Source organism: Mauremys reevesii, linkage group 2 (assembly GCF_016161935.1).
Source record: "Mauremys reevesii isolate NIE-2019 linkage group 2, ASM1616193v1, whole genome shotgun sequence".
In the NCBI taxonomy this organism is placed as follows: Eukaryota; Metazoa; Chordata; order Testudines; family Geoemydidae; genus Mauremys; species Mauremys reevesii.
Window position 1 is genome coordinate 93665432 of NC_052624.1, and position 12392 is coordinate 93677823.

Genomic DNA, 12392 nt, shown 5'->3' on the forward strand with positions numbered 1-12392 from the left:
TTGTTAATGTGCTCCATTTGCTTATATTTATTATTTTTTTAATATTCTGTAACTAGAAAAAAGGAAGAAAACAGATGAAAACGTGAGCTACAACACTTCAGTAGAGTTGGAGCTAGAAATGAAGAAACACTAATACACTAAACACTAATACTTGTAAAGGGGATGAAAAAGAAGTTTGATTGTCTGAAAGTGTAACACCAAAAACATTCCCTTTGTTAGACCAGAAGTGTCAGAACAAATTCCTTAGTTCTTTTTCTTCTCCTGTTTGCATTTATATAAAAAAAATGTTGTTTTGATAGCATCTTGTTAACACATATGAGCCAAAATGTTCTAGCAACAAAATTATCCTGTCTGTGTAGTTATTTTCTGAAGAGGACAATAATTCAAAAATAACCATTTTCCAGTCTTTATAGTGGTTACTCCATTGTGGACTCTGAGAATACTGGCATCACACACACTGATCGCACTGGAGTAGAATTTGGAGCACACATTTTTGTCGCGCCCACTGGCACTGCTCTGCTTGAGGGTTTGTCAGTGTTTCAATTGCAAACCACTCCTTGCAGAGATTTATAGCTTAGGCCATAAACGTTCCCTCCGAGCTAAAATTTGTGCTTCTTTTAAGTTTTATGACACAAGCGAAAAATAGAGGGTTTTTTTTTCATGGGATATATTTCATCGTTATGCATAAGGATTTATGCACATAAATCCCATTGCTGCTTGGGAGAGGTAGACATCTAATTTGTGGCATACACTGACATGGGAAAATAGGGCCAGATCCTCAGCTAATGTACGGGGCGTAGTCAATAAAACTATGCTCATTTAAAGGACCCAGGGATTTGGCCCACTGTGAACAACCATTTTTTAGTGGCAGTACCTGTCTGCCAATTTTTTTTAATTGCTGCTGTTTTCCTCAGTATCGTGTAATTTCAGTATATTTCAAACATTGAAAATTGGGGACCATCATAACTTGTACCTTTTGTGTACAATATAAAACAGGGCAGTGTCAATTTAAAATTTACCTCAATGTCTAAATTGACCTGTTTTAGGCTTTTCTCCACCAGAAGAATTTGCCTGAATCCAACCTTATTTAGCCTAAGAGTACACAGTGGACTCACAATTTATGTGAAGCGGTGAGCAAAGCAATAGCAGAAAGATACTAGGAATATCCATAGTCTTCTTGCACAGGACAATCTCCAGTCTCCTCCCAGGTCTAAAGAAGAACAATCTGTGTTTCATGGGCCAGATCCCCATGATATTACCATGGAGCTGGCTGTTCCAGAGGGATGGGGACTATTGTAGGAAAATTCCACTTCTTCACTGCACCTGCATCAAATGCCTCATGACTGCTTCAGAAAGTCAGTGTGGCCTGGAGGATAGTGCATTGGATCAAGATTCAGCAACCTGAGCTCTATTCCTGGCACTGGCCTGCTTGATGACACTGAGCAAGTCACCTCAGCTCTATGTGCCCCAGTTTCCCCATCTGTGAAATGGGGACAATGATACTGCCCTCCTTTGTAAGGTGCTTTGACATCAACTGATGAAAAGTGCTATATTAGAGTTAACTATTATTTTTCTGCAAAAGTCTTTTTTTGCAAGCAAGGAGCAAATGAGTGTCATCCATAAGGGAATGTGAACTCTTCCCCCACAATTCCCAGGGACTCCAGGAAGACCTTTCAAAATTTGCCAGAATCCATGTCTTCAGGTAGTTGTAGTGGGGACTGTGGACTAGAAACCTAAGGGGCATTTCAGCAGAAAAGGTTGAGACTGTAGTGAATGCGGACATGTTGCTGAAATGCAAACCAAATAGTAAAGCTGCTATAGATCCATTGCAGTTTTTGTGCTAACACCAGTGCTATCCCACCAATCAGTGGTCCAATTGTCTAGTGTTGATGCAGCCACATTGTATTTATTAGCAATTCCCTGGCCAGTAACTAGAGCTATGTGAAATAGTGTCAATGAAACCCCAAACCACCAGACACTGGCATGATTTCAGTTTTCATTACAAACTCAAAACTCAGACCAGGTTTACAGAATGGTTCATTAAGATTCAACAGAGTTCAGCCCAATTTTTAGTAAACCCATCTCTACTGAGAAAGGAGATATGTTTGAAAACTATGGAAATGGCTCCTGTGGACGTGCAAGCCAGCACTTTGGCTGGGTGATGCAGACAAGGCCAAACCTAAATTCACCCGCGGTCTCTGAGCACAATTTGTAGAACAGCTTGGCCCTGTACACCTCAGACAGTCAATTTGTATTAGTACAGGAGCCATTTCAAATGGTTTTGAAACATGGCTTCCTTCTTAGTATAGGCAGGATAATCAGTGCTGTATCTCGTGGTATTTAACCTTTCTGGTCTGCACCCAAGGGTACTCTTGGGGTTTTAAGTTACATGTCTGTTGCAGAAAGTCAGATATTTAACCTTACAAACAAATTGATGAAATAAGAACCCCAATGTGTAAGCTTTATAAAATAACCCTCGCGCTTACAATACTCTACAGGGTGCTTTTATATATGTACAGTACTTTTGCTTTTTTGTTGTTTGCTTCCCCATGTTATGCTTCTGAGCCACTCATTTATTGCCAGATGAAAACTTTGGCAGCAGAATATTACTGTGTGGCTTACATTAGGAATAGCAGGATCCTGCTTCAGAAGAATTTTATAGATATATATTACCCACCCAACATGTGTTTGAATTTGTCTGACTGGACTAAACCTTTTGAAGTTTGACACTGTTAATCTCTTTGCTCTTGGCATCCGTGGCAGATTCTCTGCAGCAGAACATGGCAGCATTCTTTTAAGCAGCAGCAATTGGGTGAAATATTGTCATTTTATTGAACATGTACATGACTTCTGGAGCGGCACCAAGATTCATTTCAGTTTATGTACCTAGCAGCACAATAATGACTAAAACAATGCCGTATTTTTAAAGCAAGTTCCAGCCAAAGTTGGGTATACTCAAATCAAGTGTCTGTATATGAGATACCAAAGGGTCAGGACCGCCTGGAAGTGGCAATTCAATCAAGCCTGCCTTGCTTGGGCACTATTAGAGCTTATACCATCTGGCAAGAGGAAGGAGAATGAGGGATGGTGGACTCATCTCTCCCTCTGTTAATATGAAACCGCTCACACACACTTTGTAGAAATTCCAAGTAATTTTATATAAAAATAGAACATTAGAGGATATTTGTTCAAAACTATTGCTAGGAGATTTGTTCAATTTGAAACACAACATTATCCAAAGAACTAGCCCTATTTCAGTTCAAACTATATCCACGAACCAGCAGTGGCTTCATAGTGCCTAGAAAATATTGATTATTCATATTTTTTCCTCTCTCTCTCTGGATACCTGATATTTGTATATTTTAAACTTGTCTAAGTTGCTGTTTTGGGTATATTTCACGTTTATTTCATGGTGATGGATCACTTAGGGCAAGTCACCAGGGAGGGAAAATGGGGTGTACTGGGCACAAGTAGGTGGAAGGAGGAAACTGAGATTGGATCATAAATGGGGAGGGGTGATTGAGACTGACTGTGCAAGACAAATGGGACTAAGGATGAGTGGGGAGGGGGAAAGGAGGTAAGGGGGAAGGAAAGCAAGCTCTGAAGAGGAGCCACGGTGTAGGGGTTGGAGGTACTGGATCTGTCTCGGCAAAGAGACTAGGACAAGGAGCTGGAGGGTTGGGGGGGGGAGGAGGGAGATACTGAATTGGAAAGGAGCCAGGGTGAGAGGTTGGGAGTGGGAGAGATTGGGACAGAGAACATGAGTGGGGAGGGAGGTGGCTAGGTGATGCCAGAGGCAGGAGAGAGAGTCTGATCAGATAAGGACCCAGAAAGGATGAACTGGGACTGGTTAGCCAAGGAGACTGGGGACAAAGATCTGGGAATGGTGGAGGGAAATGGGAACAGGTGGACAAGGAGACTAGGACTGGGAGTGGGGAGAGACTGCGACTGGGCTGAGAAGATTGAGGAATGGAGACTGGGATTGACTAGGGGAGGAAAATGGGATTGGCACAAGGAGTCAGTGGGGAAGAAACAGGGCTGGGAGAAGCATAGGTTGGAGGGGATAGGGCATAGGGATCACACTTGGATGACATAGGCAGAAGAGTCTGAGCCTACTAGAGCATACTTCCTTCCAGAGCCTGTAATGGAACCTAAGATTCCTGTGTCTCTATTCCTCTGCAGTCAGCAAACAGCTGTGAAACCAACTCACAAAATGTCCCCTTCCAATTTAGTGCCAGTCCACATAGAGGATGACAACCTACTATTGCTATCAGTTTCCCCATTAGCTCAAGTGACAGGGGACTTATTAGGTGGATCTAAAGGTCCCAACAGTGCAGGTAACCCATGTGGGAGTCAATACTATGCCACATGTTTTAATTTCTGTTTTGTCAGTCTGTTTTTTAAGAAAAACAAAGGAAGTTATGCACAAAAAACAACATTAAAAGAATATGTTTAGAGTGCAAGAGTCAAACAATCAAAAGATAACAAATGCACAGGCAGCCTTAATTCTGACATTTCCCAACTTCTGAGTGCATGACTTTGCAACTTCAATAATGTTCTTCCAACATATTTTTGTATGTAATATAGAGTATGAGAACATCCAGTGTTATGTTAGATAGGATTTACATTTGTGAAGAATATGAGCCCTCATGATTTATGGCTTAAGCTAGTCTGTTTCTGCTGGGTTTATGAAGACATGGCCATCTCTGCGCCTTATTTGTAGGGACGTGAGAAATGTGATGCAAAGTAGATACATAATGATCTGATCCAATATGTTAATTCCAGAGGTAGTTGTGTATATGTGCCCTTTGAGGGTATTGAGGGGAGCCATTACCACCATGTTTCAGGTTTGCCTTATACAAATCCGTATAGGAAAGGTGACATTACCACCAAGAGGGAGGACATGGTCTCAGGAAAGCACTTTGGGTTTTATAATCATATGTGTGCTGCTGACCCCAGCTTTAGGCCACAAGTAGGGGAGTCTGGAGAACTCTCTTCTCTCCCCAGCGGCAAGGCAACAGGCTGGCTCTTGGTGATTAAAACCAGTCTTCCTCTGGGAACTGATTGAGCAGGGAAGCCTGGGAAATGTAGTGCACACTGGTAGACCTCCTGGTTGTCATTTGCTTCTAGCAAGGCACAATGGGAACTAAGGGGGATATTTAAATAGTGCCTTTCCCACAAGATGGGAGAGGTTACAATGAAGCTAGGCTATTCTGATGGCCTCACATGGAAGGTGAAGGAAAGTTAACCCACTTTTAAAAGCTGTAATTCTTTGCTTCATAATGATGGTGTAAACCACTGGTTTTCAAGCTTTTTTTTCATTTGCAGATGCCTAAAAAAAGTTCACATGGACATTCCTCTTGGAAATCTTTGACATAGTCTGCAGACACCCAGGGTACCAAGACCTCAGGTTGAAAACCATTGTTCTATGGTAACAACAACCTTTTGAAGACCCCTTAGATGTAGTCTGTGGACCCCCCAGACACCTCCTGTTTCATGGACCATGTGTTGGGAAATAACATGAAAAGACTCCCTGGTTGTAAAACTAAACTGACTCTATTAGAAAAACTGTTTAGAGTCATGCTGCAACTGCAGCTAGCATTCAAGCCATGTACACACAGACTGACTTCCATCTTGATGCCTCCTCCAAACTCTTCCCACCCATAACTCATGCTTCTCCCTCCAAGTTCCATAAGGGTTGCTTTACCTCCAAAAAGTGTCTGAAACAATCTGTAAAATTGTTGGTATATTTTGCTGCCTTTTTGAGCAGGTTGAAATAAAGAACCCAGGGAAAGTAATTTTGTTTACAAATTCCAGGGATATGCCTTTTTGTTGCTAGGCCCACAACATTATGTTTCCATGGTTAACCCAGCTCAGGAGAAGCCATTTTCAGCTGGTTTCTCAGTGAGAGGCTGCAATTTAGTTGAACTCTATGATCCAGCTGGAAAAAAAGGGGAATTATTTATTCCTGACCCTGATTCTGATCTCACATATACTGATGTAACTCCATTCACATGAGTGGTGTTACTCCTGATTTACACCAGTGCAAGTGGAATACTAATCAGGACTCTTATATCTGTCTACTCTGTCGGACAGTGTCCAAGTACACTGATTACTCTTTACAGTTCCTTTGAGAAATACATTATTTTAATTGTGTAGTTGGTGTGATGTGTTTCCCAGTTTTAGAATGGGTGTTCTACTTATTTTAGTGGTACCAGAATTGTTTTGTTGTGCAGACTAAGGCCTATCGTGTATGACTCCTGGGCAAAGGCATATATTATTCCAGTTGATCAGAAGTGCTTTAGTATTATTGGGAAGGGGTGAACATATTTTGCTTCATTTCAAACCCATTCTCACATTGTGGGTTCATAATTAGGAACAGAAGTCCAAACTTATTGGACTTGTTTTTTATTTAGAGTGGGCAAAATGCCAGTTCTGGGCTGCTATTGAGACTGGATGTTAAAAGTGCATGAGCTCTTAGTTGTGGCCTGACACACCAAGTCCTCCTGACTGAGCTAGGGGAAGGAGAAGAAAGGAACATGTCACCTGATCTCACTACTTAGCACTGAACACACCCTCCCCTGGTCCCCATGGAAGGGAACAGCCCTCCTGTCCTATTCTCAGAGGGAAGAAGAATTTTCTATCTCCTTCTTTATATGTCCCTTACAACAGACCCTGAGCTCCCAAACTCTTGCCTTTAGTCATCTCTGGAGGGGAGAGGTGATGACCAGTGCTCACGCTCTCTCTTGGGGGCAGTCACGATTCCTCCCTATGAGGGATCTGCCAGCGGGAATCACTGTTGCCGTTCCAAACTCAGAAGGGGCTTTTTGGGTTGGACTTAATGCCTTCATCCATCCAGCAATGAAAAATATCCACCCAGTCCTCATCCACAATTCTTTTACAGTCTCTAGGGAAGAGATGTCCCTAAAACTCACTGGACTGCATAGAAGGCTATGCCAAAAAAGCCCCAAGTCTGGGCAGGGCTATGGTAGAGTTTACCCCGAGTTAAGTGCAGTCTAGGGCATCTCTGTCAGTGCAGCAGAACAGGAAGGATGTTTCCACAGTACTGCCACTACTGGATTTGGGGATTGGTGGCAGGCTGCCTAGCCTAGGAGAACCTTTCTGGTACTGGTTCAAGAGGGAGACAGGGCTAGTTATCCTTTCTGTTCCTCCTCTCTGAATAGATAATGGAGGAAGCATCAGCCTCTACTTCCAAGAGCTGATAGGGGGTAGCCACTTGTTCCTCCCCAGGACATAATTAAAGAGAAGTGGTCCTGGAGTGTGGGAGGCATAGCTACCTATTTTGTGCAGCTCCATGTGTGGAATTTCATGCACATTATTTGCAATGATGCAGTTTAGCTCATAAAATTTGCATATTTGCAAAAAATTGTAAGTGACTATAGTCATCAATTTGTCATCACACTCTGCCCTAAGCAGTGGTCAGGGTAACCCATGGAGCCAGGACAGCTGGGTTTGTGGTCATGGCTGGGGACTATTGGAGTGGGGCTGGGTGAGTGGAGGAGGCGAGAGAAATTGGGGGAGAGGTTGCCTACAGAAGCTGTATTGCTAAGGTATCCCAGGAGGTAGCTGCATAGCTTAGCAGGAAGCTACCTTCTGTTCCCACTGCCTCTACTTGCTGCTACTGCAACTTTCACCGCTGCTTGCCTGCTCCCCCATTACTCTTTCCCTGCTCAGGTCCAACAGGCTGCTTTGTAGGTGGCACAGCAGCCGGTGGTGGCTGGAGCCACAATCACTGTAGCCAACCCAAAGCATTCCAAAATCATGAGTCAGGCCAGCTCTTCTCTGCAGCCATGAGGGCTAGCAACTTACTTTTTAAAACAAATTAAAGCTGAGATTCTCAGGTAACATGCTGAATCCAGCAGCTGAGGTTTTGAGTAAAGTGTCAAGGATCATGAAACTTGCAATAAAATTGCATGAGTTGGCAACACTGCACAATTGCAAGCTGCTCCTGCAACCCAGCTGAATGGATGCCACATTGAGTGTGGGCTGCGTGAACGAGTGAAGGCCAGGCAGTATGCATGAGTGAGAAGGTGGGTGAGGTTATACCTTTTACTGGACCAATTTCCATTGGTCCAGACAGGAGAAGAAGAGCTCTGTGTAAGCTCGAAAGTTTGAGTCTCTCACCAACAATAAAAGATATTTTATCCCCCACTTTGTCCTTCTAATATCCTGGGACCAGCACAGCTACAACAGTGCAAACAGTAGGCATGAGTGTCGTGCGAGCTGGCTGATCCTTGTCAGTCCTGGGGAGGGACACAAATGTCTTTACACCTCTTCCCCTGGGATCTTCATCAAAACCACACCTCTTCCAACAGGAGCAGTGTAGCAGGACCAGAGAGGAGTGAGTTATAGGTTTTCCAGCTCTCCTTCTTTTCTTTCTTTCTTTCTTTCTTTTTTTTTTAAGTCTAGGGTTTCACAAGCCTTAGCTTATTTTGTGAAACACCAAAACATTTTTAAAAGTTTGAGCTTCCTGCAAAACTTCCAGCGCCACATGGTTTGCTTATCCCTAGTAATTATCACTTAATATTTGGCCTGGCACAACTGTCTTCCAGTCTTATAAGGATAAATTTATTTGCTTCTCTGCTATCAGAGCTCTTTTGCATAATCACACTGAACCCTAATGTTTATTATTTCTGGACAGAGGCCTACCCAACCTACGCACTGCTTCTGTAATTCCCCCAGTCAGTGGGAAATGTTTTAATGTTATTAAATATTTTGTTAGACGTGGTGTTCCAATTTAAAAAAAGATAGGGCAAGAATGGCCATACGACAAAGCACAGGCTGTGAATCAGGAGACGTCTGTGCCCGGTTATTTAATACAATTAATGCAATCTTCTTAGAAAGGGTGTACCTGAACAATAAGAGCATAAGGTCTTGATCTTGCATTCACATCTGTAGGGACAGACAAAATGGAACTCTGCATGGGCGTAGGGGAGCCAGTTGCAAGTTTAAGGCATAAATAACTTGAGCGTTACTCCCAGCCACTCAACTTGATGCATATTACTAACAAATTCCACTCTCTGTACTTGGAATTAAGTGGTTGTTAAGAATATTAAGACATTAAGCTCTCTGCACTACTGTATATGAACATAGATCACTACTGTTAATAAGTATGCTGTTTCCTACATGCAGTGCAAAAATATTATCAAAGGGAAAGCATATATATGTATAAGGCCCCACAAGATCCGCAATCATTTAAATAATGTAGGACTTGTAATGTGACATGAAATTTTTAGCATCTCACATATTGAAACAGTGACTTGAGTCAATGATTTAAGAGTTAAAACATTCAGATAGATATTTAAGATTGTTTCTAATTCTTTGGTTAGTTAAGGGCATAGTTAACTAAAATATGAATGCTAATTAACAAATTACTTGTGGTAACACCTTAAAACTATTAAAACAATAGAAAACTGCTCTTAATTTTTGTAGTAAGTGTGATATATTTTTACGTGTGTGCATGTACATGCATGCTCATGTGTCAGAAAAGAATTGATAATGTATATCATTAATTAGGATTAATTTTAATTGATTAATGGTTAATTTAAATGTACAAATAATTTGCATTTCACAATGAAGAATTAATTTTGGTTGAATTGTCACATTGGTTATCAGAAAAAGGCTTGCTTGGTATTTAACCAGCTCTACTTTTAGTTTTAATATTGTTAACACATCTTCTTCCAGAATACAGTTAGGTGAGATTACAGCACTATTATTATGGTTCGATTACTGTGTATTGAGTCTACTCCATTTTCATTATTATTTTTTGGTAAACTTAGAACATTACAGTCTTGATTCTATTTTGCATTAGTATTTTTGAGAGGCGAACCAAACCCTAAATGTTAACTTTGCACATTTTATGTATTTATTACCTTTCATTAACTTTCCTGCTTTATTTTATTTTTTGTAACTTTGTATTTTTTCGATGTCTTATTTTAGATCATAGAATTTACATATTTAGGAAGAACAGCATGTTGATTTGTTGATTTCTTTAGCAAAGCTGCAAAAATATGAACTAACAAATGAGCTTTGATTATAAAATAATAATATATAACAATATTCTAGCATATTGCTCTGACACAGGACTACATGATGCTCAGATGGAAGTCATTATAGGAGGACAAAGTACTATATTTACAAGGTGAAATGTATTTGTTTCACAGACTTCTGAGTTCTCTGGAGCCATCAAACTGACACTGGTAGATTATTATTTCTGGAGAAAGGCCTACACACTCCCTTAGGTTTGTAATACAGCCTACTAGAATTCCCTCTGTCATTGCTGAGAACTGTTTTACTTTGTGTATAATAGCCTCTTTTCATGTGTCTGTTGGGCCATCAAACATTCTCTGCAACAGGAAGAGGGTCAGACTCAGGAGCAGCAACAGTAGTATCACATACGCAAAAGAACAAGATGCAGCACTGTTAAAGAGCTATAGCAGGATATACGTGGAGTCAGAGGCAGTGGCTAACTAGCACTGGTTACTTTCTACCCACCAGCTTCTGTTGGTGAAAGAAACAAGCTTTGGAGTTCATTTTCAGGTCTGAAGCTCAAAAGCTTGACCAACAGAAATTGGTTCAATAAAGTAATGTAACTCATCTGCCTACTTGCAGAAAATACTTTCTACATGATCCATCTATGTGATCAGGAAGATGATGACAAGGTGGTGCTATCATTAGCATGCAGCAGACCCTGCAGCGGATTAACCATCATAACAGTGATATTCAGGTAGAAGAGCAGTTTGTCCTATCTACATGCTTCAACCCATGATTTAAAAGCCAGTGGAGTTACATATATGCCAGCAGAGAATTTGATCTTAGTCAGTGGAATTAGAAGTTGATTAACATAATGGCTGGGTGCATCTAGCCTGATTTACACCACACATCACTTGTGAGGGAGATTATTGGAGGTATCAATAGTAGCACCAGGAGATGGCATGTAGACGATGGTAGTGGACACGGTGCAAAGACTATCTGGGGTAGCTTGGAGGACCTTGGACTCCGATGGTGTCTAAGAACTTGAAAATTCTTCTAAGGCAAAAGCTACACTGAGGGTGGAAATGTATCTTTAAGACATCCTTACTGTGTTTTCAAACACAGGACCACTTCTGGAGGATTTGCAAGCTGTACTTGTAATGATATCTCTGTGCTATCTAAACTGCCTTCCATCCAATGTGTATTCTGAATAGGTATCAAGCTCAGCAGATGCTTTAGTGACCAACAGGCCAACATGCCTGTCCACAGGGAACATGGGGATGTTAAAGGTTGTTAAAATGAACAAGCACCTGCTATCACAAAACTGCTGCCTGAGTGAGTGCCTAGATGATAGCAGGAGTAGAAGTGAGGAGGCTAGGGAGAAATGAGATAGCATCACAGGTCTCTTTGAACACTAATGTATCAAAACCTGTTGTGTGCACCACATGCAACAACCATCTAGTGAACAATGCCTATTCGTGTTCCTGCGGACTTTCTTTTGACTTTCCTTTTGTTATTCAGAGGGGAGCCACAGTGAGACAAGCCATGAGAAGCATCAATTTTCAACAGACAGACAGCCACATTGTTAATTAACATGCCAGGATTCTCTCGCTCGCACATGTTACGTTGGTCTTATGTAGCTGAAGGACAGTTGCATTCAGCTGCTCCTTTATATGGAAAAATCCACTTCATAAGTGTGGGTGGGCGTGACCCCATTTCTCATTTTGTTTGCCATTACTTTAATTGTATATATTGAACATATTGTCTATCGTGCAAAATTGCTTTAGTCTCTGTAACATCTGTGGGACACTTCTGTGGAAAAGGGCAGCTTATCTGCTGGCGTTCTTGCTTGCAGAATTTCTTATTAGATTGCATACACTAAAGTCACAAATTTCAAAACTTGGTGCCCAAAGTTAGGCTGGTAAATCCACGGAAGTCATTGGGAACTGCAGGTGCTGAGCCTATCTCTAAATTTTTCTTAGGTGTCTAAACATGCATTTACTATCGAGGCATCCAGGTCTGACATTTTTGGCTTGAGTTCATTTTACATCTACTCAGGTTTAGTGAACTTATCTTTTGTCTACCAAAGCTTTAAGGCACATGTTGATCTTAACAGCAGTGGGAAAGATTCTTCTTTCCTGGACCAGACGTGGAGTTCTGTTAATATATGAGCCTGGGATGACCTATGAATAGCATCCTATTTAAATGTTATTCATCATTAACAGTTGTGGGGGAAACAGCCCTGCAGATATATGTAACTCTGCTAATGAGGATATCACTTATTAATTTCTTTGTATACTATCATTTACTCCTTGTAATGCTATGGGAAGAGATACTTGTTTAAGGGCAGGGCTGGAAAGTCTGGGAAATTATCACTGCTGCTTATTTATTCTAGAGTT